This window comes from Odocoileus virginianus, chromosome 19 (assembly GCF_023699985.2).
Source record: "Odocoileus virginianus isolate 20LAN1187 ecotype Illinois chromosome 19, Ovbor_1.2, whole genome shotgun sequence".
NCBI lineage: Eukaryota > Metazoa > Chordata > Mammalia > Artiodactyla > Cervidae > Odocoileus > Odocoileus virginianus.
In genome coordinates this window covers 50,716,823-50,744,621 of record NC_069692.1, presented here as the reverse complement: position 1 = coordinate 50,744,621, position 27,799 = coordinate 50,716,823, and the positions used below count along the sequence as shown (strand labels likewise).

Here is a 27,799-nt window from a genome sequence, read left to right as displayed (position 1 = left end):
GCTTTACCAATTAATATTTAGATAATATTGTTCATGTTGTTTGTAAAATATACTTGAGTTTCTTCATCTGTAAAATTGGGATAATACCTGCTGTTTAAGGTTATTGTAAAGGTCAAATGGGTATGTAGATTCACACACACACACATATACATATATATGGATTACTAAGTGCAAGTTGTTATAGCTATTACAGTTAAATTATAGTATAATATTATGATGATGACATAATTATAATTGTGTTGTGTTTATAACTAACCAATGGAATACTAATTATATTTTAATTTTACTGAATTGCCTTCCAATTTAGAACAGTTTTGAACTGAAAGCTTTTATGTGACTGGATGTGAGAAATACTAGAAACGTATTCCAGAAAAAGCAAGTTGTATACAAAGTTGAAATGGGACATTAATCCTTTAAGAATGTGGTAGATTATAATACAAAGAATCGCTATTAATGAGTAAAGACCAGATTGTAAAAAAGTTAATTTATACCATGGTGAATTGAATTCTTCACAAGAAATAGAAAACTCTGATTCATAGATAAGATTGTCTTATTAATCATTCTGTTTTGTTTAATCATCTTAGATCATTTGTTATTTTATTTGTTTTTTCAATCTTCTTGTTTATTTCAATGATATCATTGAACATCATACCGCATGATAAACATAAAGCAACACTGTACCTTTCTGAGTTAGTGATGGGCACAGGGGCATTAAACTGGTAATATAGAGAGAATGTGGTTATTAAAAATGGCATAAAAGTATACTGGAGAGAGAACATTGGTGTTTATTCCAATCTGTGGATTAGGGAAAGGTCCGTGGAGGATACGGTTGTGTGATCAGCCTTTGTGGCAAGACGGACACAGGCGTAGGAGTGGATCCGCGCACATATGTAATTTGTGCTAAGCTTCCCAAGTGACTTTTGTGCCTGTCTAGTGCAGTTCAACATAGAAGTCTCTAACCATTCTGTAGTTTTTTTCCTCCAGAAAAACAAATGAATATTAACAATATTGTTTTAAAAGAAAAGATTTACATATAATGAAATCATTTCCTTACACACTATGTATTTTGGACCACAAATACTGAAGAATTGAGTTCTATAATATGAATGGACACAAGCGCTTCCCTATTTAATACAGCTGGGGAAACTTATTCTTTGAATAAAGCCTGTAGACACTTCAGGCTCATTTTAGACTGATGTATCTATTTGTGTCAATTATGGCTTTGGAGGGGCTTCCCTTGTGGCTCCGCTGGCAAAGAATGTAATGTGGCAGCCCTGGGTTTGATCCCTGAGTTGGGAAGATCCCCTAGAGAAGTGAAAGGCTGCCCACTCCAGTATTCTGGCCTGGAGACTTCCATGGACTGGAATTCCAGTACAGTCCATGGTGTTGCAAAGTGTCTGACACGACTGAGCAACTTTCACTTTTCTCTCTCTTTTAACCACATCTTGGTTCAGAGTTCTTGATTGGCAACTCATTTTTTCCTGTGCTGTAAAAGCCACTTAAATTGGCTGTTCAGTATTGTTCTGCCTCAAAAAAAAAAAAAAAGGAAATCGTAAGTTTCCCATTCAAATGCCAGAGACACATGACACCAGGAAAATCCACCTGTTCCATGTTCATCCCTTGTCCTAGTCACTCTTTAAAGATACAGGTGGTGTTCCTACACACTTGAGGTTGTTAGTCTGCGTTAATTTTGTTCCAAACTGGGAGAAACAGAAGAGGCTGGGGATGATAGATTCTGGTTTGTAAGCAGCTGCAAGTTATCTTTCAGTCTGCACAGTGTACTTTATGTATAAGTCTTTGAGTACATTTACTCAGTTCATCCAGTTATTTTTAAACTTCTTAAGGACTTGCTTGTTGAGAAGCAGCCTGTTGTGGGGATACTCAGTCCTTCTGCCCACCACCCCCTGCAGCCCAGTGTAGCCCGGCATGGGCTAGGGAGAGATCTGAGGGCCAAAATGGAACACTGAGGAGCTTCCTTAAAGTTCAGTGTTGAGAGTCTCTTAATATTTCTGACCCATTAATGTGTACGAAGCTGAGACTCTTGCTAATCAGCCAAGGTAGAAGTATTAATATCATAAATTCCTCATGTTAATATTTTCATCTTTTGGAACCACTCAGAGTGGTTTCTATTTTCCTCACAGTGTTTCTGTTTTGGAAATTGTCTGATGCACTGGCCTACATATAAAATATGTAAGAATTCTGGGTACATTTATGTGTAGTTAGAACTGGCATACCATTTGTGTCCTTTGACCATTATTTCACAGAGTACTTAACAATAGATGAGTGATTTTTTAAAAAATATGTAAAAGTTGAACTTGTAGCAGTATTATTGAAAGTGCCTTCTAATAACACAAGGATTTTAAAAATAATTCAAAGAATTGAATAAATGTAAAAAATCATTATTGGGGATTCCTAGGTGTTTCAGTGGTAAAGAACCCACCTGCCAATGCAGGAGATGCAGCTATAATCCCTGGGTAGGGAAGATCCCTTGGAGAAGGAAATGGCAACCTACTCTGGTATTCTTGCCTAGAAAATCCCATGGACAGAGGAGCCTGATGGGCTAGTCCACAGGATCGCAAAGAGTCAGACACAACTGAGCATACATACACACATACAATAAACCATGATATTTATAATGTGATATTTTCAGTTTATTTTAAAAGGCATAAAAATCATATGGTTTGATAGTTGTTGGGAAAGATTGATAGGGCTTGATATTAATAAAACAAGTATAGTAATGGTAGAGTTAAGGTACAGCTGCAGCTGTTTAGTGGAAAAATCTTTCAGATTTGCTGTATGTTTGAAAAGTTCATGATAAAATTCTGGAAAAGTCAAATTTTGTAGATTTCAAAACAAGTTCAATTTTGACACTCAGAATCAATAACTTATGGTTCATAATCAATATTTTGTTCTCCTGGAAGAAAAGTGAAAGTGTTAGTCACTTAGTCATGTCCAACTCTTTGCAACCCCATGGACTGTAGCCCACCAGGCTCCTCTGTCCATGGGACTCTCCAGGCAAGAATACTGGAGTGGGTAGCCATTCCCTCCTCCAGGGAGTCTTCCTGACCCAGGGACTGAACCCAGGTCTCCTGCATTGCAGGAGAATTCTGTACTGTCTGAGCCACCAATTAGCCCCTAATTAGCTAAAAGTTAATAAGAAAACCATGCTTAAATACAATTTAACAGTCTTTTTTATACACTCCCACTATTTTGTAGGACTTCAAATAACTGTAACTTTGAAATTTTGAGAGCATCATCATATATTCATAAAGGCCAGATTCATAATTGGAATGTAAGAAATTAACATTATCATTCATTTCACGTAATTTCTCAGAGCAATCATGGCTGTAACTGAGGACCTTTTCATCCATTCATCTGTTGGTGGACACTTGGGTTGTCTCCATATTTGACTGTTGTGAATGATGCTGCAGTGAGAATGGAAGTACAAATATCTTTTCAGTGACCTGTTTTCATCCCATTTGATTATATACCTAGAACTGGTATTGCTGGATTGTAAGGTAGTTTTATTTTGTTTTTAAGTTTTAAAATATCGGTCCTCAGTTTTCTAAATGAAATGTTTGATAGTTGATTGAATTATTGAAATATTTTACAATATGCATGTGGTACATTTTACAATGTATTCGTTTTATAATCAGAAAAAATTAAGATACAAAAATGAAGGTGATGAGCACACACTACAGAGGGTTTAAAAATTAGAGGGAAGACTGTAGTTCTGTTTAACTATTTGAGGACTCGCCATGCGGTTCGCCATTTGTCTGCATTTAATTTACAGGTAGTCCCCAATTTTTTTTTTTAAGTAAAATATAAGAAAGATACCCCCGGAATACTGAGGTAAGTATGATATCAAGTATCAAGGCTTATTAACCTCATGTATCATATATCTTTGTTGTTGTAAAAATTTTGCTCTGTTTTTAAATTTGGGGCATTTAGAGAATAATGCTAACCTGATTATCATTCTCAAGTGAGCTTTCAAGAGTTCATTAAAAGTTAAGATGAGAACAGCATGCTCTAGGAAGCAGCTATTTTTAACAGAACCAAATTTGAATTCACCTACTTTAAAGCTTTTCACTCTTTTTAGAAAATAATTCCATCAATAATTTTTAGATTATATAAGTCTATTGAGGTCGCAGTTTATAGACCCATCTCACAATGATCTGACATTTTTGCATCTTGACTAAATTCATGAGAACCAAATTCTTTCACTTCAAGGGCATTCCAAGTAGGGAAGCAGAGCATACAGGTTTGCTTTAAATAACAAAGAAGCAAACAACCAAAGTCTCAGAATGTTCAGTTAATTGAGAGTCCTCAACTGTATATATTTATGCCTTGATTCGGTAAAAATATTTTGCTGTGTGGAAGCATCACTTTGTGGCAAAGGGCTCCTTTTAAAAGTGAAAGTTTTAAATTCCATTAAAAACAAAATCCCATAACAAGTATCCTTGTGTCTTGAATTTAAATGAAAAAATAAAAACCTGTCACTGAAAGCTGTAACATCTTAGTAAATTAGTTATATCACACACAATATCTTTTGAATGTATTTATCAGTCTATTATACTAGTATAGATTTCTTTAGAGAAATACTGGAAATTATTTTTGAGATCACACATTTAAAAATAGCTACTGGGCTACATTTTTGAAAGGCTGTGGCTGGAACAGATCATGGACCTTTGACTCTGGTTCCCTTTATTTGGAATGTGCTTGCTTTGTTCTGTGGCACCAGCTTAGAGTCACTTTTTCTTGGTCTGCCTCCTTGTCCCTGAAGGAAACCATGGCTCATCTGATTTTTTTTCTCCCAAGTATAGCACCCTATAGTGCTTACTACCATATTGACTCCTGTATTTTCTGCACTAGAATCTAAGCCTGATTTGGGCAGGTATTGTTTTGTGCATGGCTCATTGGGTACTGTTTACAGCCCTCTGAACACAACAAGTGCTCAGTGAATTGGAATACCCTCTGGTTTTCCAGAGGGTTGACTTACCCTCTGAAGCCTCCCTCTTCTCCAGGGTCATTTCAATGTCAAGCAGAATTTCAGTGGTCTTGAAAGAGAGAAAACTAATATCAGGGTCCTCCCCTTTCTTTTTCCATAATATGTGTGTTTATTTGAAGAACCATGGTGGAGTCTGTCTAGGTATATGATTCTAGGTTTCTCTGAGTCTTTCAGGAAGCAGATGCATATGTGAAGTTTTCATTGAAGGAAGTTTAACGAAGGGGCCATTTAGAGGTGGAAAGCGTTGAGTTGACCAACCTGAGATAGGAAGTGCTCACTCAGAGACTAATGTTAAAGAGAAAAGACTGGACAGTAGTCATGACAGCAAAACCAGGTTTTTTTTGTTTTTTTTTTTATTTATTTTTTTTTTAAATTTTTATTAGTTGGAGGCTAATTACTTTACATCATTACAGTAGTTTTTGTTATACATTGATATGAATTAGCCATGGATTTACATGTATTCCCCATCCCAGTCCCCCCTCCCACCTCCCTCTCCACCCGATCCCTCTGGGTCTTCCCAGTGCACCAGGCCCGAGCACTTGTCTCATGTACCCAACCTGAGCTGGTTATCCGTTTCACCCTAGATAATATACATGTTTCAATGCTGTTCTCCTGAAACATCCCACCCTCTCCTTCTCCCAGAGTCCACAAGTCTGTTCCATACATCTGAGTCTCTTTTTCTGTTTTGCATATAGGGTTATCGTTACCATCTTTCTAAAGTCCATATATATGTGTTAGTATACTGTAATGGTCTTTATCTTTCTGGCTTACTTCGCTCTGTATAATGGGCTCCAGTTTCATCCATCTCATTAGAACTGATTCAAATGAATTCTTTTTAATGGCTGAGTAGTATTCCATGGTGTATATGTACCACAGCTTCCTCATCCATTCGTCTGCTGATGGGCATCTGGGTTGCTTCCATGTCCTGGCTATTATAAACAGTGCTGCGATGAACATTGGGGTGCATGTGGCTCTTTCAGATCTGGTTTCCTCGGTGTGTATGCCCAGAAGTGGGATTGCTGGGTCATATGGCAGTTCTATTTCCAGCTTTTTAAGAAATGGGTGTGGAGAAAAGGGAACCCTCTTACACTGTTGGTGGAAATGCAAATTAGTACAGCCACTATGGAAAACAGTGTGGAGATTTCTTAAAAAGCTGGAAAACCAGGTTTTATTCAGGAACTGTTGAAATAGAGGAAGAGGGTCCTCAAAACAAAGCTGGATTTAACGCTGAATACAGCATGGACAGTGGGGATTTATTGCCCAGGGTGGAGTCAGTCAATGGAAAATTACTAAGTGGGGGAAGGGGAATGTTTGGCTCAACTGACCCAACAAGATTTTTGCTGAAGGTGGGCTGGAGTGATCGGATATCACCTGGGGGACATAGGGATGAGGAACTTGGTCAGATATCAAGGTGATCAGATACTGAGGATGGGAAATTCTCTGTATAGTGACTTTGCAGAATTTTTGCTACAATGGACAACACAGAGATGGACACCAAAGTCCAAAATATGAAGAGTAAAACCTAATTTGTAATTGCAAGGTTGAAAGAAAGAAAATATATGACACTTAGCATCAGTTCAGTTCAGTCGCTCAGTTATGTCCAACTCTTTGCCACCCCATGGACTGCAGCACACCAGGCCTCCGTGTCCATCACCAGCTCCAGGAGTTTACCCTAACTCAGGTACATTGAGTTGGTGATGCCATCCAACCATCGTCCCCTTCTCCTCCTGCCCTCAATCTTTCCCAGCATCAGCGTCTTTTCCAGTGAGTCAGCTCTTCACGTCAGGTGGCCAGAGTATTGGAGTTTCAGCTTCAACATCAGTCCTTCCAATGAACACTCAGGACTGATTCCCTTCAGGATGGACTGGTTAGATCTCCTTGCAGTCCAAGGGACTCTCAAGAGTCTTCTCCAACACCACAATTCAGAAGCATCAATTCTTCTGCACTCAGCTTTCTTTATAGTCCAACTGTCACTTAGCATAAGTCCCTATAATTTCCTTGTTCTTGGTGTTCTGAGCATAGGCATAATTTGAATCTATGAGTTTCTATACTTTGAACTTTCCTCTGATTTGAGAGTTACCACATACCTCAAAAATATCAAGAATGGGCTGAAGTTAAAGATATGGCAGTGTGATTAATGCAGAAAAACAATTTGGTGAATTTAAACTTTTGCTTTACCTAGCCCATGAGAAAGAGAAGCTGATTGTGAACAAGGCAGGGGCTGTGTGTGCACAGAACGGCTGTCTGTCTGTGTGTTTGTGTGGCTGGGGTTACTGGATAGCTCTGAACCAGGCTGGGGGTGTTCACATCCTGGATCTGCCACTGATTACCTCTGTGATCCTCAGCAAGTTACTTAACATCTCTGTGTGCTCATTTCCACACCTATAAATGCGGGTAATATCGTTTGTCATGGAATAAGATGAGATGTACAAATTCTGAGAACGAGTCCTGGGATGTAATAAAGATTTATTTGATATTATTATTATTCCACAGATATGTAATAATTTTAATGCATACATGTTGTTCTATATCCAGCTATAAGTAATTCAGTTAAATTAAGCTTGTTTTGAATAAAGGAGTTTGCTGATAATGACTATACCAATGACAAACAGGTCTCTCTTTATTTCTGTATAGCCTATTTGAACTGATCATCTGATGGATTATATTGATATTAGCCTTGAATCAAAGCTGAAATAGAGTTTAAATTACATCTTTTTAGATTAATTGTGCTCTGTAGATATTTTCCTTCCTAGCATTGCATCTGTATTGTATATCCAAATGCCTTAAGAAACTCCTTTGGTTAAATATTTTTCTGTTAACATGACATAAAATCATTTGTGTATGTATGCATGCATGTATGTGGATGCATGTATATGTGTGTGTATGTTTAGAAGAGATGATTTTCAGGTATATATAATTTATATGAAAAACTATACTCTGAAAATGAGTTTATCTTTACCCTTGTATCAGTTGTTTCTAGCTTACATGTTCAATTAATATAATCCAATAAAATAGGCTAAAGATTAGGATATAATTTCATGTAAGTATGAGATGAAGAAATGATAAATTATTAAGAAATAACCTTTGTTGTTATTCAGAATAAATTTATCAAGTCATTATTTGTATTAACTAATAAATGGGAGAATAAAGTTGGGTGAGTTACTTTTAGGAGGAATTCTAGCAATGTTACGATCTGTAAGAAATTATTCTGACCCCTAGCCCCAGCCCCAACTTGCACCCTGGTCAGAGTGAAAACACCGGATTCTTGGTTTTCCTCAGTCAGTAGAAGTTGCTAAGAGGCCAGACAAGAAATTCAGGCAAGCTTTTATTGGGACCCCCGCTGCAGCAGTGAGTGAAAGTCACTCAGTCATGTCTGACTCTTTGCTATCCCATGGACTGTAGCCCACCAGGCTCCTCGGTCCATGGAATTCTCCAGGCAAGAATACTAGAGTGGGTAGCCTTTCCCTCTTCCAGGGTATCCTCCGAACCCAGGGATCGGACCCAGGCCTCCTGCATTGCAGGCAGATTCTTTACCATCTGAGCCACCCAGCAGAGACAGTAAAAATGAGTAGCAGGTTCCCTTGCTGTCTCCCCAGGGTGAAGTGAGTGGGTTCCTTACAGGGGTGAGGGTGGGAGTGTTTCCAGGGGTCCGTGGTGTTGAGTGCAGGGCCAAATGCATAGTACCTTGCTTTTGCTCCCAATACCCTGATTCTGTCCCAGCTTTTCAGAAGTGACAGTTGGATTTTTTTTGGACTATTTTGTATCTTGTTGCCCATAATTTGCCCCCACTGCACAAGTGCACAGTTATTTTTAGTCCCTTTTAGTTTCTTTGTATTCTGTTGACTGAGGAGACACTTGTCCAGGTACAAGCACTGTAGCAAAGTATCCCCAGTCCCCGGACCCAGCCTGCCTCAAGAGCACTGGCCTGTTTGCACACCAAACAGGTGTGCAAAGGAAAGACATTCTCCACCAACATTTCTAAAGGGCTCAGTTCATGGACACATACAGTCCATAAAATTAGCAGAAGTTTGGGACATCTCCCAGTAAGTTTTTAAAATACAAAAACTAAAGGTACTTCTGATGAAAGAGTTCTGCCTTTTAAAAGATCTTAACCACTGACACCTGTGCTGAATATCTGAAAAAATATTTTGAATTATTTCAAGAGTAACTAAGAAAAAGATAATGGCTGACTCTTGATATATGTCAGATTTGAAGCTTCACTTGTTCTCATTTTTAAAATAGTTTTATCTTACAAAAAATTGAGCAAATGTTTCATAACTGGTGTGTTAACTTCTGAAAGTGAGCTTTTTTTTTTTTTTAAGATCTTGGCTCATATCAGTGCCTATTATCAATCTGTACCTAATTTTTTTACTTAATAGCAGTGAAATAAAAAAAAACTGTACTGCCTCACTCGGGGGCACATTCACTGGGGCTGGAATGAAAGGAAATGCATTTCTCAGGCACTCCTTGAGTGGGGATTTGTTTAAAATGTAGGTGGTTCTGCTTTAAAGCTCACTGCTCTGAACATTTTGAACCCTTTGGTTCATTAATCGCATTCATTCTGATATACTTTTCAATTTAAAACAGGAGATAATTGTAATACCTTGAAGCAAATGAGATGTTATTCCAATAATTAAACCCAAAATGAGATGCCAACACATTAGCCCCTCTGCTGTGTCTGCCTGTTAATAGGGACTTGCATTCCCATTGGTCACACTGATTCCTTTCTTTTCCAGTTGAGGTGGAAGTACTGCATACTAATTGTATTCTAATGCCTTTTATAAGAGGTAAAATGTGTGTGAAGCCCTATCACACTGTTTTAAATTAATCTAACTTTGCAAAAATTATAATAATTACATGACATGTTGCTTTTATCCCATGCAAATATGCATCAGATTTAAGAAAATAATTTTACATAACAATCAGGTTTCTTGAATACTAAGTGCATGCTTTCTCACTAATGAATTTGTTGGTAGAATCAGGAGGCTTTTTATTAGCCTTCTCAAGCTTCAGAAACTCAGTGTTTAAAATGGGCCTCAGCATTTCGACTGAGAGTAGAGAGCCTATGGACTTGGTTGGCTGTGCCAAAAGGAGAAAGCATCTATTTTCTCAAAATAGTGTGATATTTTGGAGGGGGTATATCATTTTCATCAGGGACACAGCTCCTATATTAAATAGGTTATGTTAACTAAACTGGGATATATTGTTTATGTCAGACTACATAGGCAAATGGAAGTTTCTGTTTATAGAAGTGACCTAACTTAAGTGACCTACGATTTTTCTTAACTATTAATACTTCTGGTAAATGGGTTTTCCTTTCAGTGAAGACTATCATGCTCTTTGTTTCCTAAGAAGCTAAAAACCACTAAGTTCTTCCTGCCCTTATTTTAATGCTTGTTTATGCCGTTATCTCAAATCTTACCTTAATAATAATAAAAACCATAGTAAAAAATAACTGACACATATTAACACTTACTGAATACTTCCTGAGTGATGGACTCTGTGCTTAATGCTTTGGAAGATTGCTGCTGCAATCTTCACAAAAAACCATATAAAACAGATATTCTTATTATCTATATTTTGTAAGCAAAGAACTCAGGACCACTGGTGGTGGAGTCACTTACCTGATGTCCTGCAGCAAATGTGCACAGAGCTTGTCTGGCTCCAGGACTCAAGCTGTCAACTTCGCCATCATCCTGAGCTGACAGGGGCAGGTGGATGCTGAGAGGGCAGAATCAAAGATGTAGGTTGTGTTTTTTCAAAAGTGTTTCAAATATAACCTTTAACCTACACTCTTACCAGAAGAATCAGAGAACCCTCATCCCCTGCAAGCCCCTTTCCTCCCCGATTCTCTTTGTGGTTTCCATTTTTTTTGCCCCCTGGCTCACCGTGTCCAACCTGTTCTGTCTGTAGCACCTTTTAAAAGTCTCTGCTCTTGTTACTCCCATTTGTATTGAGTGTAGCATTCTAGCGATTAGCGCCATCTGTTATTTGGGTTTATCTGGCTCTTCTCCTGGTGGTGGATGTGCTTTTGCTTTTGTTTAAAGGAGAACCAGCTTTTGTTTCCCACGTGTACACCACTGTACGATGTTTCTCGTTCAAGGCAGAGTCTTCTTTCTTGCTGCACAAGGATTCTGAAGGGCTGGCCTGGGAGGAGTGCTGCAGTTACACCCTACCCCGGAAGGCGCATCTGTCCGGATCTTCCCGTAGGCCGGCGGTCCCCATCCTTTTTGGCACCAGGGACTGGTTTCCTGGAAGACAGCTTTTCCAAGGACTGGGGATGTGGGCTGTTTTGGGGATGATTCAAGCACATACAGATCATGTGCTAATGATCTGTATTTGCAGCCATTGCCTACCACTAGCATCACCCCCTCAGATCATCAGGCATTAGAGTCTCATAAGCAGTGCACCACCTAGACCCCTCACGTGCGCGTGTGGTTCACAGTAGGGGTTCACGCTACTAGGAGAATCTAATGCCTCTGTTGATCTGACAGAAGGCGGACCACAGGAGGTAATGCAAGTGATGGTGAGCAGCTATATACATAGGTGAAGTTTCTCACCCTCACACCTCCGCTGTGGCCCAATTCCTGGCAGGCCCCAATTGGCTGGGGACGGCCATTGTTTTATAGGAACTGCTAATGATCAGAGAGCATCAGAGCCTTAGATTAGGGGATGGCTCTGCCTGCAGGCTTCCCATCCCTCCCCTTACCTTAGGTTCAGCTGGCTGGGCTTCATGGAAATTGAACTCCCAGACCAGACGTGTACACTGATCCTTTTGAATCTTCCTGGGGCCTCACCCCACCCCCCTGCAATAGTTTGCTTCCTGGGAACCCCTTGTCTTTCCTCCTTCCCTTCCATTTCTTGAAATAAATGAAAGTTCACTGTTGTATTTCCTGCTCTCCATTCTGACCCTCAACCTGCTGTGAATTAACCCCAGGAATCTCAATCTATAGCTGTACATTCTTGTTTCTCCCCCAGGCCAGGTCTCTTCAGACAGTTGATAAGATCTTTTTCTTTCCAGATCCCAGATCCACAGCTTGGGGCCTTGTTTCCTTCCTTCCGCCAAGGCTGTGAACTGCTTGCATTTCTCTCTCCATTTACACCTATTCAAGCGTTTTCTTTGTCTTGGACTCCTTTCCCCTCCAGAAGACTGGTAAACTGTTTATAATTTCAAATCCCTCTTTCACAAGGCAGTTTTTTTTAAAAAATAAACAACACAAGATGATTTCTATTTTACGTGAGTTTTCATGGTTAGTTCATAGGAAAGCAAACAGAATTTACAAAATTAGCAAATAATGAGTATCATAGAGATGCAAACCATCTGAAGGCTTAATTCAAATTGAAATAAGAGCTAAGTACGTTTTCTACTATTCCCCAGAACTGACTTCCTGCATTGGTGCCTCTGCCAGCCTCTGGTTTTTATCTGGGGCTCAGCCAGCCTGGCAAAGCCAATGAGATCTTGGCTCCAGCAGAATGAGGCTGAGCTGGCTGGTGGGTCAGCCGTTAACCCTTCCTGTCCAGAGTGCTTGTGGCCCACTGCTGCTTTCTTTCTCTGCAGCCGTTCTGATTAGTTCACAACCATGGCCTCATTCACACCCAGCTTACATCCGCACAGTGACTCATCACATCACCCCAAGAAACATGCTTCTTGTCCCTTATTAGCACGAACGTTCTTTTTTTGTGGTGAACTAAATGCTGGGAAAATGCCTTACTTAATGAGATGGGAGTTGGAAGGAGTGGCTTTTAAGGGAAATGTGATTTGTTGAGAAGGCATATTTTTTGTTTGCTTGTTTTGTTAATTTTTATTTTTCTTATGTAAGTGTAGTTGACTTACATGAGTTTGGAAAGGTGTAGTTTTTATAAGTGAAATGTAATTTTTTGCAATGTTGTAATTTGTTTCTGCTGTATACCTATGTCCACTCTTTTTTACGTTCTTTTCCCTTGTAGGCCATGACAGAGTATTGCACAGAGTTCCCTGTGCTATATACAGGGGCATCTTATTAGTTACCTATTTTATATACAGTAGTGTGTATATGTCTATCCCATCTTCCAATTTATCAATAGCTTTAATGTGACTATATCTTAAAGAGTTTGTCTGTCCTTGGCATAAGTATTATCCTATGGAAACAAAAAATAACTGCAGGGTAAATGTCCTTTAAAAGTATGAATTAGACTTAGATCAAAATATCTTTAATACATTCATTGACTTTCTAAGCGCACAAGATTTTTTATGAAATAGAAGTCAGAGGCCTAATTTATATGTGGAGTATCATCATTTTGCAACTTGTTTGAGTTCAGCAGAAGTAAAAAACAAACAAACAAAAACATGTTTTTTAAGGATTTTAAAGAGGTAGTAATTTCTGGTGACTGAGACCCAGAAGGCTAAGGGTGTTACTGATTGAACTTGGGTCTGCTCGTCGGCTATGTGGCAGAGCATGACAGGGAGTTGTGGGGAAGGAAAGCACAGCGTTTATTGAAGGGCACCAAGCCAGGGGAAGGACACACTGCTCAGAAGACCTGAACTCCCCTGCGGGTTTCAGGGAAGGGTTTTTAATGGAAAGATTTGGGACAAGGGTTGCAGGTCCTAGACTTTCTTTCTACAAAGTTATAATTTTTAAAATTGAATTATGGTTAATTTACAGTGTGTTAATTTCAGGTGTAGAGCAAAATGATTCAGTTATACATACATATATATGATATGTATACATATGATACATATATATGTATATATATAAAATCTTTTCCAGATTTTTTCCCATTATAGGTTATCGTAAGATACTGAATATAGTTTCCTGTGCTATACAGTAGGTCTTTGTTGTTTACCTATTTTATGTGTAATAATGTGTACCTGTTAATCCCAAACTCCTAATTTACTCCTCCCCCCACTGCTATACTCTTTGGTAATCATAAATTTGTCAGTTGGGGATAAGGTAACAGGATGATGTTTCTGGTTTCAAGCAGTCTGGAGTCTTATCTGCTTGTGGTTAACATGTAGTCAGCAACCTCCACCTGGACTAGGGTCTTGGTTTCTGCAAAGGGACTCAAAGATTCGTCACCAGCAAGGCCTCTTAGGGTCCTGCTCGGTTTCAAGGGCACAGCTATATTAGCAATTTTGGTCTTGATCTTTACCACAGGCATTTCAGTAGTTACTATTTAAAATTCATTGTTTAACTCATTTTTTTTTTTTTTTTGCATTTTAATAGCTCTACTTCTAACGCTAGAATGCAAATGTGAATTTTTGCCTGGGGCATATTCTATTTTACCTGTTCAAAATCACTAGAAATCTTTATTCTTAACACTAGTACCCTGCATGACTCAGAATTTCAGAAGGAGAAGGAATATAGAGATAAAAATGAGAGGACATGAAATGGAGTGTTGTGAAAATGAGGATGGACAGAGACAAAGAGGTAGAACTATAGGAGGAAGGACTAGGGGAAAAGGAGAACTAGAGAGGCAAGAAGAAACGGAGAGAAACACGGAAGCTCAGTAAATTGTGACTTTGGATGTTTAGACTAGTTGAATGGATTTTGCTTTTTCTGCTTTACTTGGATAATAACAATTCTCAGCTTTAATCACTTATTTGGAATAGTCACTTAATAACAGTTAAAAAACCAACTTTCTTCCTTGGAAGTGGTTTGCCAGCTTTAACTTTCAGAGTTCAAAATTTTTATGCCCTTAAATTAAACATTATTGACTATTGATGGGTTTTGCTGAAGATGAGAATTTTTTTTTATGAATTAGTTTTGGAACTTTATAGATTTTGGTTAGTTTATTGTATGAGCTTAAATACCTTTGGCTTTCAAACACTGGCAGAATTTTTTTTCAAATTGTTCTTGTTTTTGGATTATTAAGGCTACCTTGTACCAAAAATAGCTGAAGGTTATATTTTGAATCAGCAGATACTTTGTACTTCTCAGCCTTTTCTTTCAAATCAAATTCAGGTTTACAGTCTAATTACAGATAACATATGGTGTGAACAACAATAGCAAAACAACACTTTGATGGAAACGGAAAGGCTCGGAAGTAAATGGATTGGGCACTTCTCCACAGTTTTCAGTTTCTGTGAACAAATCATTCAGGAATGTTGTTCTGGGTCATAAAGCCAGATACTGTTCTACCTGCTCCCGCTGAAACGCTGTGTCCGCATACCTGGGAGATTCCAATTCCCTTCCCGCTGGTACCCTGGGAGTTCATGTTTTTAATTACTAGGTATGTGTTATATGGTAACCGATCCATTCCCAGACGACTCCTGAAGGTGCTGCCCAGAGCCATTGCTCTATTTCTGCCTTCCCGTCTCTGTCTCTGCACCGTGTGTGTGCCTGTGTCTCTGTGTCTGTTGCTTTCTGGATCAAATAGAAACTTCTCATCTCTGCTGTAGCATTTGCTCTGCCAACTTGACTTCTCCTTTCATTACCCGTCGTGACTCTTCCCTCGCCTCCCTTGTTGTTAAGAGATTGCCTGCTTTCGGCCCCTGTTGTTACAAGCTACCACCAGGTGTCTTCAGGTGGAACCGTCCACGGCTAACAAAGGCAACTGCTTTCCATCTAGGTATTCACATATCTAACTTAAATCCAGGTTAAAATTGTGTTTTTACATCTAGAAAGTTGAAACTCATGTCTCTTATCCCAAGAAAATTTAATACTTTAAAGCATTTATATTATTATTTGAAGACATATAGAGTATAAATTATACATTTAAAATAGAAATAATATGTTTTCAGTGGAAGGAACATTATGGAATGATTTCTGTTCATTAGAAGGGCAGTAACTACTTGTAAGTGATGTTTAAAAGAGTATTCTTTGGTTACATACAGTCTAAACAATTTGTACTTTTGTTCTTATCTATATACTGTAAAAAGTTGCTTGGGAACATCTGTAAAATACTTGAGTGCCTGTGTGGTTTTAATTCGTACTTAAGGCTCTAATTTCTGATACAGTCCTTTGAATTTGAAAACAAATATTATTTATGGTATATTATTTTCAAAAAAAATTGAGCATTCATCAGTGCAGTCTAGGCAACCTTTTTCTTTAATTCCAAAAGACAAGAAGATAGAAGAGAGTCTATATCCAAATCAATAAGTAGAATTTCAATTATGGAAAGACCTTTTTTGTCTAAATCTTATTAAACATGGTACTTTTTGTTCTGTTCAAGTCATGTAGCACTATTGTCAGTGTTTCCACAAAAGTTTTATCACCAGTTGTTGGTGGTGGGATGTGATGCACAGGTGTACGCTAACCACGCTTAGGTTCATTTGTTTATTTTCCCTAGTACACATTCTGGAAAATAGCAATGAAAAATAATGATCAGGTAGGAAAACTCAGCTTGATGGAATGTTCAGTGTACCACAATACAGTTGGCATATTGAAAAATTGTGTGGAGGGTGTTTCAATTTAAAATGTACATGCAATCAGGATAAAGGGGAAAATGCTGAAAAGTTTGTAAAATGGCAGGCTTGTGGGAGATATATTTTATAGTTTGATGTATGGCATGTCTTAGGAATAACAATGAGTTATTTCTGAGAGATGGGGAACTATAAAAGCATTGGTTTTTTTTAATTTTGAAATGCTTTCTATTATACTATAATCAATGTTTGAAAATATATAGACTTTGGAGTTAGATCTGAATTCCTTTCTGTTTCTTTGATACTTCCAGCTATGTAATCCTTGGAAAGTAAGTTCTCAGGAATTGTAAAATAAGGTTAATATGTAAAATATTATCTGGTTATATTAATAAGCTTAATATGACCCATGTCACAATTGAAATTGTAAGGAATCAAGTGAGTTAAAGCATACAAAGTGTATTAGCAAAGTGCACAAAATTTTTATTGTCATTAAAGTTTTTCATTAAATAAATGATTTTTATTTATGAAAAAAATGCAAGACCTTGAGGCTGTTTCTTTCATGGCAAAGAGCAGATAGGAGGGCAAAGCTGTAAAGTGATAAAATAATTGAACGTGCTTTAATATTAATAAACCTTATGCGCTCTGCATAGAAATGCATCAGAGACTTGAATGAATTACCAGGAATTGTAATCATCTGTATAAGCCTCTAGTTGGTAGCTCTGCAGAATTTTTATCCCTTATTTGCTTTTTATTTTTTTTCTTTTCTGTGTATGTTTAGTGTTTTATATATATATATGCAATTTTATTGATTCTTCTTTAAAAATCTTTTTTTGATCTTTATACTATCTTTAATGGTTGTTTTCCATTTGCAGTTATTACACAACACTGGCTATATTCCTAGTGTTGTACAGTACATCCTTGAGCCTGTCGTATTTTTATCCTGCTTCTGTGCCCCATCCATGAAGGGGTGGCCTTGAAGAAGTAAGTTTACTGATGTTTATCAAGCACCAACAATCTGGAAGACCTTTTCACTTGCTTTTTCTTGCTTATTTCTCACAATCATATTTTGCAGTCAGTAATACTGGATTCTGTAAATAATTTAACAACTGAGGGGGTGGAGAAGGTCATGAGAATAATATATGGTGCACCTGTGCTAGGGCCCTGCCTTTTCTCATTGCGTAGTCTTTCTGCCACTAATCCTTCCAAATGTATAAAGGAAGGATGGAAGTTTTTGGAATGTGTGGGCACCGAGTATAAAGTGTTTTAGGCATTTCACTCAGTGCTTTACGTATATAGTGATCAATCTCACCAGGATCCTATAAATCAGCCACTTTATTCCTATTGGTCTCTATTAGGACACTATTGGCTACATCTGACAGAAAATAAATGAACTCAAATGGTGTAATAAAAAAGGAAGCTATTTGACATAACAAGGCATCCAAAAGTAAAAGCAGAAATGACTAATGGTAGGCAATGTGGAGATTAAGTACTCTTTCCTGGAATGTGTGTGTTGATGCGTGTATTTGTTCGGGGCTTGTTGACAGTTTAGGCATTAAACCTTTATGAGCTCTTAGTGCCAAGCATTTTGCTACATAATCCCATCAGAATTGGCATTATCTAGATTAAGTACAGGAACTCATAGGTACAACTAGGTCAAATGAGTTCAGGGTTACACAAATCGTGATTGATAATTAGGGCATTCCAATTCGTCTTTCTGATTTTAAAATCTGTGCTTTTTCCAGTGACCATACCACCATTCTTCTATAAAAATACCTTGGGGACACCTGGAGTTAATCTAACCCTCTGCTTCCATTAAGCTGTAGGGTAAATTTTCATTGCTTATTTTGTTTGAGTATATAATATATATTAACATACCTGGAGAAGGAAATGGTAACCCACTCCAGTATTCTTGCCTGAAAAATCCCATGGACAGAGGACCCTAATGGGCTACAGTCCGTGGGGTCACAAAGAGTTGGGTGTGGCTTAGCAACTAAAAAAAAAAAAAAAAAGTTCATACATGTATATATACACATAGGGCTTCACTGATAGCGCAGTTGGTAAAGAATCCACCTGCAATGTAGGAGACCCCGGTTTGATTCCTGGGTCAGGAAGATCTGCTGGAGAAGGGATAGGCTACCCACTCCTGTATTCTTGGGCTTCCCTTGTGGCTCAGCTGGTAAGGAGTCTGCCTGCAATGCAGGAGACCTGGGTTTGATCCCTGGGTTGGGAAGAGAAGGGAAAGATAACCCACTCCAGTATTCTGGCCTGGAGAAGTCCATGGACTCTACAGTCCATGGGGTCACGAACAGTTGGACACAACTGAATGACTTTCACTTTCACACACACACATATGTGTGTATGTATACATATATATATATATATTCAAAAGTACTGTATGTGTAAGAATCTAATTTAGTACATTTGAAATATTATTATCCTATTTGATCAACTACTTGAATGACTTAGTATGTCCATGCTCATGAAAGAATCCTGGAGATATTAAAAATCCCCTACAGTTGTGTACCTGTGTTTTACTGGTCTTATAATACAGACTGCATTTTCCATACTCATTTGGACTTGGTAAAATTAGTATCACAGCTTCATCTTGGTTTCTTTTCTAGAGGTGTAGTGGAGCCATCCTATACCAGCTCACAGAGCTGGCATTTCTTCCTGACTCCACATTCAGTGACCTCATACTGGCTTGAAATCACCCGCTAGGAATATTTATACCACAGAAATTGGTAGGCACTGCAAATCTGAGCTTCCTACTTCCTCACTTCCCAGGAGAACCAGTTGTTAAACCTTTTCAAGCTCATCCCCACTTTTAACTCTTGCTGGGAAGTCTGCTAAACTGTTTGGGATGTTTGTGAAGACTCTGCATCTAAGCAAAACAATTTACCCTCCTGTTTCCTAGAGATAAGCTCTGACTTTTGGAAGTGATTTACTTTCTCTGAGCCTGTAAACTTAAGATTCAAATGTTTTTCTTTATTATAGGATTAATTTTCTCATGTTGTTTATTTCCATGAAGAGACCTGGTGATAGGCTTTTTTCACTTCTCACTTAGGTGCTTATCTCTCTATGTGGGATATTCAGCAGTTTTCAAGTTCTGACCATGAGTGTTTTGTTTGAAAGGACCTTCTTTTTTAAAAAGTGCCACTATGTTTTAGACCATATTTATAAATGCTTCAATTTGCCTGAACAGCCTTTCAATAAAGGACCATCTTTAAAGAAAGTTCTTAATTTTGCTTATCAACAGTTTTAAATGTTAAGTATGCATAGCTCCTAAGAAGGTCCTTATAGCAATAGATTTATACATAATTCACTATATTTTATAATTCCAAATTTAGAGCCCCAGTTGCAGATGTTAGTTTCTCCAATTCAAATGAAAGCCTTTGCATTAAAAATGATAGATTTCAGAATGCTACACCATCATAACAAATTCGGGTCTATAAATGTCTTAAATGTTCAAAATTATTAAAATGAAATTTATTTTATAGAAAGTTTTCCTGAGTGGGTAAGATAAAACGAGTTTTAATGTAGATAAGCAAGGTGATGTTTTTAGGGAAAAGTGATTCCACTTGGAAGATACCTGGGTCCAAGAGAGCTCTGGTACCAAGAGAAGGCTGGAAGAAGCTATTCTTTTTTTAAAGGATTGATGGATTTTTATTGATTAGAGAGGTCTTCACATCACTAGCTATCTTTAATGAAGCTATGAAATTTGCCTGTAGTTTTCTTATGATTTTGTGAATTAATGAAAAGCATAGTGTATTTCTGCTGCATTACATAAACTCCAGTAATATGTCTCAAGAATGTTTTATGGAAAGACTCCATTGGACAAATCAGTTGATCAAGAAAATGTGAGTAATGGATATGAGTGAGAGTCATTTAAAGGAGTTATTTCATACAAATTGTGAAATTATTTGTTCTAGTTCTGTGAAAAATACCGTTGGTAGTTTGATAGGGATTGCATTGAATCTATAGATTGCTTTGGGTAGTATAGCCATTTTGACAATATTGATTCTTCCAATCCATGAACACGGTATATTTCTCCATCTGTTTGTGTCCTCTTTGATTTCTTTCATCAGTGTTTTATAGTTTTCTGTGTATAGGTCTTTTGTTTCTTTAGGTAGATATTTCAGTTCAGAAAACTGAGACCTGGAAAAGGGAAGAGCTAAAGTATGAAAATTCATCTGTGGAGTGGAGTGATATAGTGAACACAGGTTCATGCAGTGAATTGAAATGAGTTAGCTTGAGGACAAACTTCTTGAAACTCCTTTAAGCAGTGAAGAGTAAACTAACTTTCACTTGATGGGAGGATGAAGGCTGGAAACAAGCTCAATAATAATTCTAAGACTCTTCAGCTTGTATTCAATGTTCAGCCCATTTTAAATGTTAAAATTGTTCAGCCTGTGTTAAATGATTTAGGAATTGCATTTAAAGATATTTTATCTAACCATACATGTTAGTGGTTCTCACATGTTAAAAATGTGTCTCGGAATCACAGCAGTGCTTGCTCAGAATAGAACTTTCTAAGCGGCACTACAAATCCACTAAATTGACATTTTGGGGGCTTGGGGCCCATGACTATAAACTTGAATAAACAACAGAGATGATGCAGCTGAGCCATAGACCACTTAGAGAAATCCTGCTTCCTGTTGATGCTAAGAAAGAGCATCCTGGAATAGTCTTAGACAGCCTGATGGCCTCCTACTAGTATCTGTCCCAGTGCCTCTGTCAGCTCCAGTTACAGTGATCTGCCGCCAACTCATTCAGCAAGTCCTGTGCTGTTAAGCCTTTCTGCAAGTTGTTTCCTCCTGCTGAAATCCCCTTCTCTTCATATTTACTCACCAGGCTCATGTTCATCTTTCAAGACCCATTTTGTATCTTCCCTCCTCTGGGAAATCTTCTCCAGTTCATTCAAACAAAATTTGTCTCTCAACTCTGTTTCCTAAAGATACTGAACATGCAGTAGCATTTATCACAGTGTATCTTGCATCTATATAGAATTGTTTACCTATCATATAAGTGCTTATCTATCAACTAGAGCCAGAGTTGGCAAAATGTGGTCTGTGGGCAATCTAGCCCATGCCTGTTTTATAAATTATATATTATGAGAACATAGCCACACCCATTTGATGGCACATCATTTAAGATGGTAGCGTTGAGTAATGTCAACAGGGACCAATGGTCCTCAAAGTCAAGTAGTTCCCACATGGTTCCTTAGAGTTTGGCAAAACCAGAACAAGAATATGTGCTGTATTTGTATATAATACAGAATACTAATTATGTATTAGTGTTTAAGAGAATGTTTTGTAGAAATTTGCTATCCTGTGAGCTATATAAAGGGTTTCCCAGGTGACTCAGTGGTAAAGAATCTTGTCTGCCAATGCAGGAGCCACAGGAGACGTGAGTTCGATCTCTGGGTTGGGAAGATCCCCTGGAGGAAGAAATGGCAACCCACTCCAGCATTCTTACCGGGATAATCCATGGGCAGAGGAGCCTGGCGGGCTACAGTCCATGGGGACTCAAAGAGTCAGCCACTGAGCAGGGACACAGTCTGTGTAAAATAATTGGTGAAAAGAATGAAGGAATGGTTGGGAACTAAATTTATCATGGCAACAAAGGAAATGCAGACTTAAAAGTCTTCCCCATTCCTGCATTAGTTTGTTTCTGAGTCCCTGTCCTTGGTGTCATTCCATGCTTCGGTCTGTCTGTGATGTTGGACAGTATTCTTTATATGTGCTTCAAATTCACAGGCCCACGTGGCTATTGAATACTTGCCATGTGATTGGTGTAACCTAATAACTGAATTTTAATTTAAGTTAAATTAATACAAAGCTAATATATGATAGCTAGTTGAGGCATATAGGACTGTCTAGGTAGAGGGAAAACATACAGGTTTATAAATAGTTCTACCCAAGGACAAACTGCCTGCAGTAAGACGGAGAGGGAGAGAAGAATTAACTGAATAGAATCGACAAGATAGCTCTTATGCCTCTGTTATGATCCCTAGATGTATTTTGGCTGTGAATTCTACGATTTGGATATTAAAAAAAAGATACTGATTTCAGAAGTTAGACCACAACTCTTACAGATATAAAGTCTTTAAGTTCACTTTTTTTTCTTCTAGGGTTCTTCAGCATTTACCCTGATGAACTGATATCTTTTAAAGATGAAATGTGCCAAGATAAACATGAAAGAAGGACATTAGAGACACCTAAAGATTCACACATAAATTATATGTGTGAGTTTGTGTGCATGTGCTAGGCTTGGGCGCAGAGTAAGCATGAGGCAAAGTGAGAAGAAGGTGGAGAGGCGGCGTAGGGCTTGCGTGCACTGTCCCTGATTGAAGGAAAGGGGGCTCTCACGTGTGTAGTTATCAGCTCTGCACTTGTGTTCACTGAGCTTGAATTAAACTTCTTTGTGCCGTGAACATATTTAATGAGAACTGTGTAGGTGTGGAAAAGTGCAAATTAAAGCATTGATTGCGGAAGCATATGCACCTGTTTTAGAGCCCTGTCCAGCACATGAAGAACAGAAGGGTGGAAGGGATGCTGTTCCTGGTGTCACTTTGCAGGGTAAGCAGGGCAGTCAAACATCCACTGAATATTGTGTTTCATGGGGTTCTTAGAATTGTCATGTCAACCAGTGTAGACAAAGCTCAGATTGGAAAAATGAGAATGATGTTTTCCTTTGTAGCAGTCATTTTCATGTCTTGCTCATTATAATATGGTGTTCAAGCTTTCTGAAAGTTTTCTCATCTTCAAATTAGGTGAGGCTTCTACCTGAATTACCACCTCAATCTTGGTAGGTATCTACAGATGTAGATATACCTATATATAGATCTTTTACATATTGCTGTTCAGTCCCTTGGTCATGTCTGACTGTTTGCAATGTCATGGACTGCAGCACACCAGGCTTCTCTGTCCTTCAGTGTCTCCCAGAGTTTGCTCAGACTCATATTCATTCAGTTGATGATGCCATCCAACCACCTCATCCTTTGCCTCCCCTGTCTCCTCCGGCCCTTAATCTTTCCCAGCATCAGGATCTTTTCCGATGAGTCAGCTCTTCACATCACATAGCTAAAGTGTTGGAGCTTCAGCTTCAGCATCAGTCCTTCCAATAAATGTTCAGGGTTGATTTCCTTTAGGATTGACTGGTTTGATCTCCTTGCTGTCCAAGGGACTCTCAACAGTCTTCTCCAACACCACAGTTTGAAAGTATCAGTTCTTAAGTGTTCAGCCTTCTTTATAGTCCAACTCTCACATCTACACATGACTACTGGAAAAACCATAGCTTTGACTGTACAAACCTTTGTAGGCAAATTAATGCCTCTGCTTTTTAATATGCTGTCTAGGTTCATCATAGCTTTTCTTCCAAGGAGCAAGCATCTTTTAATTTCATGGCTGTAGTCATTGTCTGAATTGTTTTTTGAACCCATTTGTATTTATCTATAGCTAAGATCATGGCATCCGTCCCATCACTTCATGGCAAATAGATGGGGAAACAGTGGCAGACTTTACTTTTGGGAGCTCCAAAATCACTGCAGATGATGACTGCAGCCATGAAATTAAAAGACTCTTGCTCCTTAGAAGAAAAGTTATGACCAAACTAGACAGCATATTAAAAAGCAGAGACATTACTTTGCCAACAAAGGTCCATCTAGTCAAGGCTATGGTTTTTCCAGTAGTCATGTATGGATGTGAGAGTTGGACTATAAAGAAAGCTGAGTGCTGAAGAATTGATGCTTTTGAACTGTGGTGTTGGAGAAGACTCTTGAGAGTCCCTTGGACTGCGAGGAGACCCTACCAGTCTGTCCTAAAGGAGATCAGTCCTGAGTATTCATTGGAAGGACTGATGTTAAAGCTGAAACTCCAATACTTCGGCCACCTGATGCAAAGAACTGACTCATTGGAAAAGATCCTGATGCTGGGAAAACTCAAAGGTGGGAGAAGGGGACAACAGAGGATGAAATGGTTGGATGGCACCACTGACTCAATGTACATGAGTTTGGGTGGACTCCGGGAGTTGGTGATGGACAGAGAGGCCTGGTGTGCTGCAGTCCATGGGATTGCAGAGTCAGACACAACTGAGCAACTGAACTGAGCTGACAGGTATCTCTATCACTGGGGTTTCCCAGGTGATGCTAGTGGTAAAGAACACGCCTGCCAATGCAGGAGACATAAGAGACATGGGTTCAACCCCTGGGTTGGGAAAATTCCCTGAAGAAGGCATGGCAACCCACTCCAGTATTCTTGCCTGGGTAATACCATTAACAGAGGAGCCTGGCAGGCTACAGTTCATAGGGTCGCAGAGAGTCAGACACAACTAAAGCAACTTACCATGCATGCATCTCTTATCATTTAATATGTATATTTAAAATGTATGTTGTAAAATAAATTGCTTTGGTCTCCTCTTAAGTCATCCAAGCAAAGCAGAGGGGAAGGCCATACATAAAATTGATCCATGAGTTCAAAGAGGTGCCAGCACCTAATATTAGATAAATTCTCCCTTTCCACTGTGAAACTCTTTAAATGGGAAAGAGAAGGACAACTTGAATAAATTTTTAGAAATATACATTAAGCATCTCTTTAGCTGATCATATTTATTAATGTAGCTATGCAATAAAATTATGTTATAATTTATCCACTCAGTTTATGCAATACCACTTTTTATATGCATCTTGTGCAGAGCTGTGTGTTCATTATCATCACCAGGGTTATTTTTTGAATTATGTAATGTAGATTGACAATATGATTGCTTCCTACCAAATTATTTGAAATACAGCACTCTTTGAATCTATGTATAATTTTAGTGCAAACCACAGGTATCAATTTGCATAGTGTGGGGATTTAAAAAATTGATCCTGAGATATATGTTCATAGGTGCCCAGAATGTTATTACTATACAAAGATGAGGTTATACTGCCTTGAATAATGACTTGTGTTAAAATTTTTTCCCTCTTGTTTTATTTGCTTCTATCAGGTTCTTTCTATGTCACAAAGCATCATTGCTTGAAGTCATTTCAGGCTGGCATGTGTTCCCAAACAGCACTTTATTTTGAAAAATAGTGATTAGAAATTGCCCCATAATATGAGACAATGTGTGAAGTCTCAAATATAAATCAATTCTTTCTTTCCTGAAAGATAATATAAGGAGTGACCCCAACCTTTCTGTATTTAATGTTTGCATATGATGATGTTCATTTAGAAATGAGCCAAGAAAACAAGCAAACATTTTTAAAAAGCAAGGAAAAATATCTTAGAAGTCCCAAGAAAGAAATTACTTGCACAAAAGGCCTGGAGGGCACCGTGCTTTTGGGGGGCAACCTGTGATCTTTCGAGGGCTCTCTATGGTGACATTCATCTAGTGAATTTTTGCCTGTGGCCAAGCTATACTCAAATAAGAGTGTTTGCAGATATTAAGCTTTTCTATTGTATAAACAACTTTTGTTCAAAGATTTTTTTTCATTTTTATTAGTTGGAGGCTAATTACTTTACAATATTGTAGTGGTTTTTGTCATACATTGACATGAATCAGCCATAGATTTACATGTATTCCCCATCCTGATCCCCATTCCCACCTCCCTCTCCACCCGATTCCTCTGGGTCTTCCCAGTGCACCAGGCCTGAGCACTTGTCTCATGCATCCAGCCTGGGCTGGTGATCTGTTTCACCCTAGACAATATACAGAGTGGAGTAAGCCAGAAAGATAAAGACCAATACAGTATACTAACGCTTATATATGGAACTTTGGTTCAAATTTTATGCTCAGCAAGCAAGCTTCTGATAATTTGCCTCCCCATGTAGTTTACTTGTAAAAACATAATATGAAGATGTGACTTGCAGAGATAAGACTTACATGTCGTCAGTCTCAGGATTGCTCCAACCCCATGGTTACCTTCAGGATGTTTTCCCAGCTTTAGCAGCTCTCTCTTGCCTGGCATCTTCCATCAATGTTAATACATTCAGTGAAGTTACAGCCAAGGTCTGCCCATCTTGGAGACACCTGACCCCCTTAAGATGGCTTTCTATGACTTCTGTCGTATCTTCTCAGTGATGGTTTGACAGTTTAACTCTCAGAAGGCAGTATTATTTCCCAGTTGCGCTAGGAGTCTGTAGTCTCTGAAGAGGAATGACGGTCAACGGTGTTCTCGCTCAGGTAAAAAATTACACAGCATAATTACACATAAGGAAATCAAATGTTGTTGGTTTTTAACTGTTCCCAGGAGTTGGGGGGGGGGGGTCACTCATCTTTCATCCATACGTTTGGACTGGATATTCCTTGGGGCTAAAGTGAAGTGAAAGTGTGAGTCACTCAGTCATGTCTGACTCTTTATGACCCCATGGACTGTAGCCCACCAGGCTCTTCTGCCCATGGAATTTTCTAGTCTAGAATACTGGAGTGGGTTGCCATTCCCTTCTCCAGGGACTCTTTCTGACCTAGAGATTGAACCTGGATCTCCTCTATTGCAGGCAATTGTTTTTACCCTCTGAGCCACGACCGAGGCCATTGGGTAATCAGTGGGGCTAAGACATATACAATAATAGGATTGCTGACACAGAGTATAACAGAGTCTTAAGTGTAATTGACACTTACCAATTTATTCCAGGAACTACTTATTGAATACCTATTATGTGCTATATGGTGAATACCAAAAGAATCCAATTTGCTCACTATCTGAAGCAATGATTCTCAACTGGAGAGCAGTCTGCCTCCTAGGAGACATTTGGGAATGTCTGGGGAGAGTTTTGAGTGTCACACCTGGGAGAGGTACTGACATTTAATGTCATCTAGTGCCACTTAGGAATGTGCTAACTGTTGTACAATGCACAGAATAGCCCTCTACATCAAAAAGATATCCAGCCCCGTAGTGCCAAGGTTGAGAAGCCTTGACCTGAATGTTAAAATGCAGATAAGTTTCTGCGTGTGAAGTATTCAGGAAATAGTGTAAGTGGAAAGGTTGCTTTTATCAGGTTGATTATTTTATATTTTGCTTATTATGTTCTGGTGCAGTAAACACTGTAGTCTTGAAAAATACTTTCAAGAACCGTACAGATGTTCTGGAATCACATTAAGAAGTTCAGATTTCATACACTGATTCTTTTTAGTCAGCATGGGTTCCAAATTCCTGACTAGAAACAGATTTTAACTGCAAAATGAAGAATATGAAATTAAATTAGAGTTTCAGTGGACTTTTATTGATTTTTAGGAATGGCCAAAGTATCGGTCAGCTGTAGGTCAGTTCGCTAAATCTCAATAGTTCATTGTCCTGGGAAAAAAGTGTCTAATTTAATAATTCTTGCTCATGGTGAAAACAAGCTTTTCTACTTCCTGGATACCAACACATCTTTACACACATACACATGCACAAATTTGCGTGTATTAGGAGTAAAAAAAAAATAGATACATAAATAACTAGAAAATTTTGATTTGAACTCTTACATGTC

General features: G+C 38.4%; 1 protein-coding gene and 1 long non-coding RNA gene across 4 annotated transcripts in view; one reads left to right on the top strand and one right to left on the bottom strand.

Annotated features, from left to right (window-relative positions):
- ADGRB3 (adhesion G protein-coupled receptor B3) overlaps positions 1-27,799 on the top strand; it is an 856,417-nt gene that overhangs the window by 72,724 nt on the left and 755,894 nt on the right. The gene's annotated exons all lie outside the window — the stretch shown is intronic.
- On the bottom strand, positions 763-18,253 carry LOC110139339 (uncharacterized). The gene is made up of 4 exons (XR_002314465.2): positions 18,225-18,253; positions 10,633-10,729; positions 5,000-5,057; positions 763-978 (listed from the first exon to the last, which is right to left on the bottom strand). It is a non-coding gene; the product is annotated as an uncharacterized lncRNA (long non-coding RNA).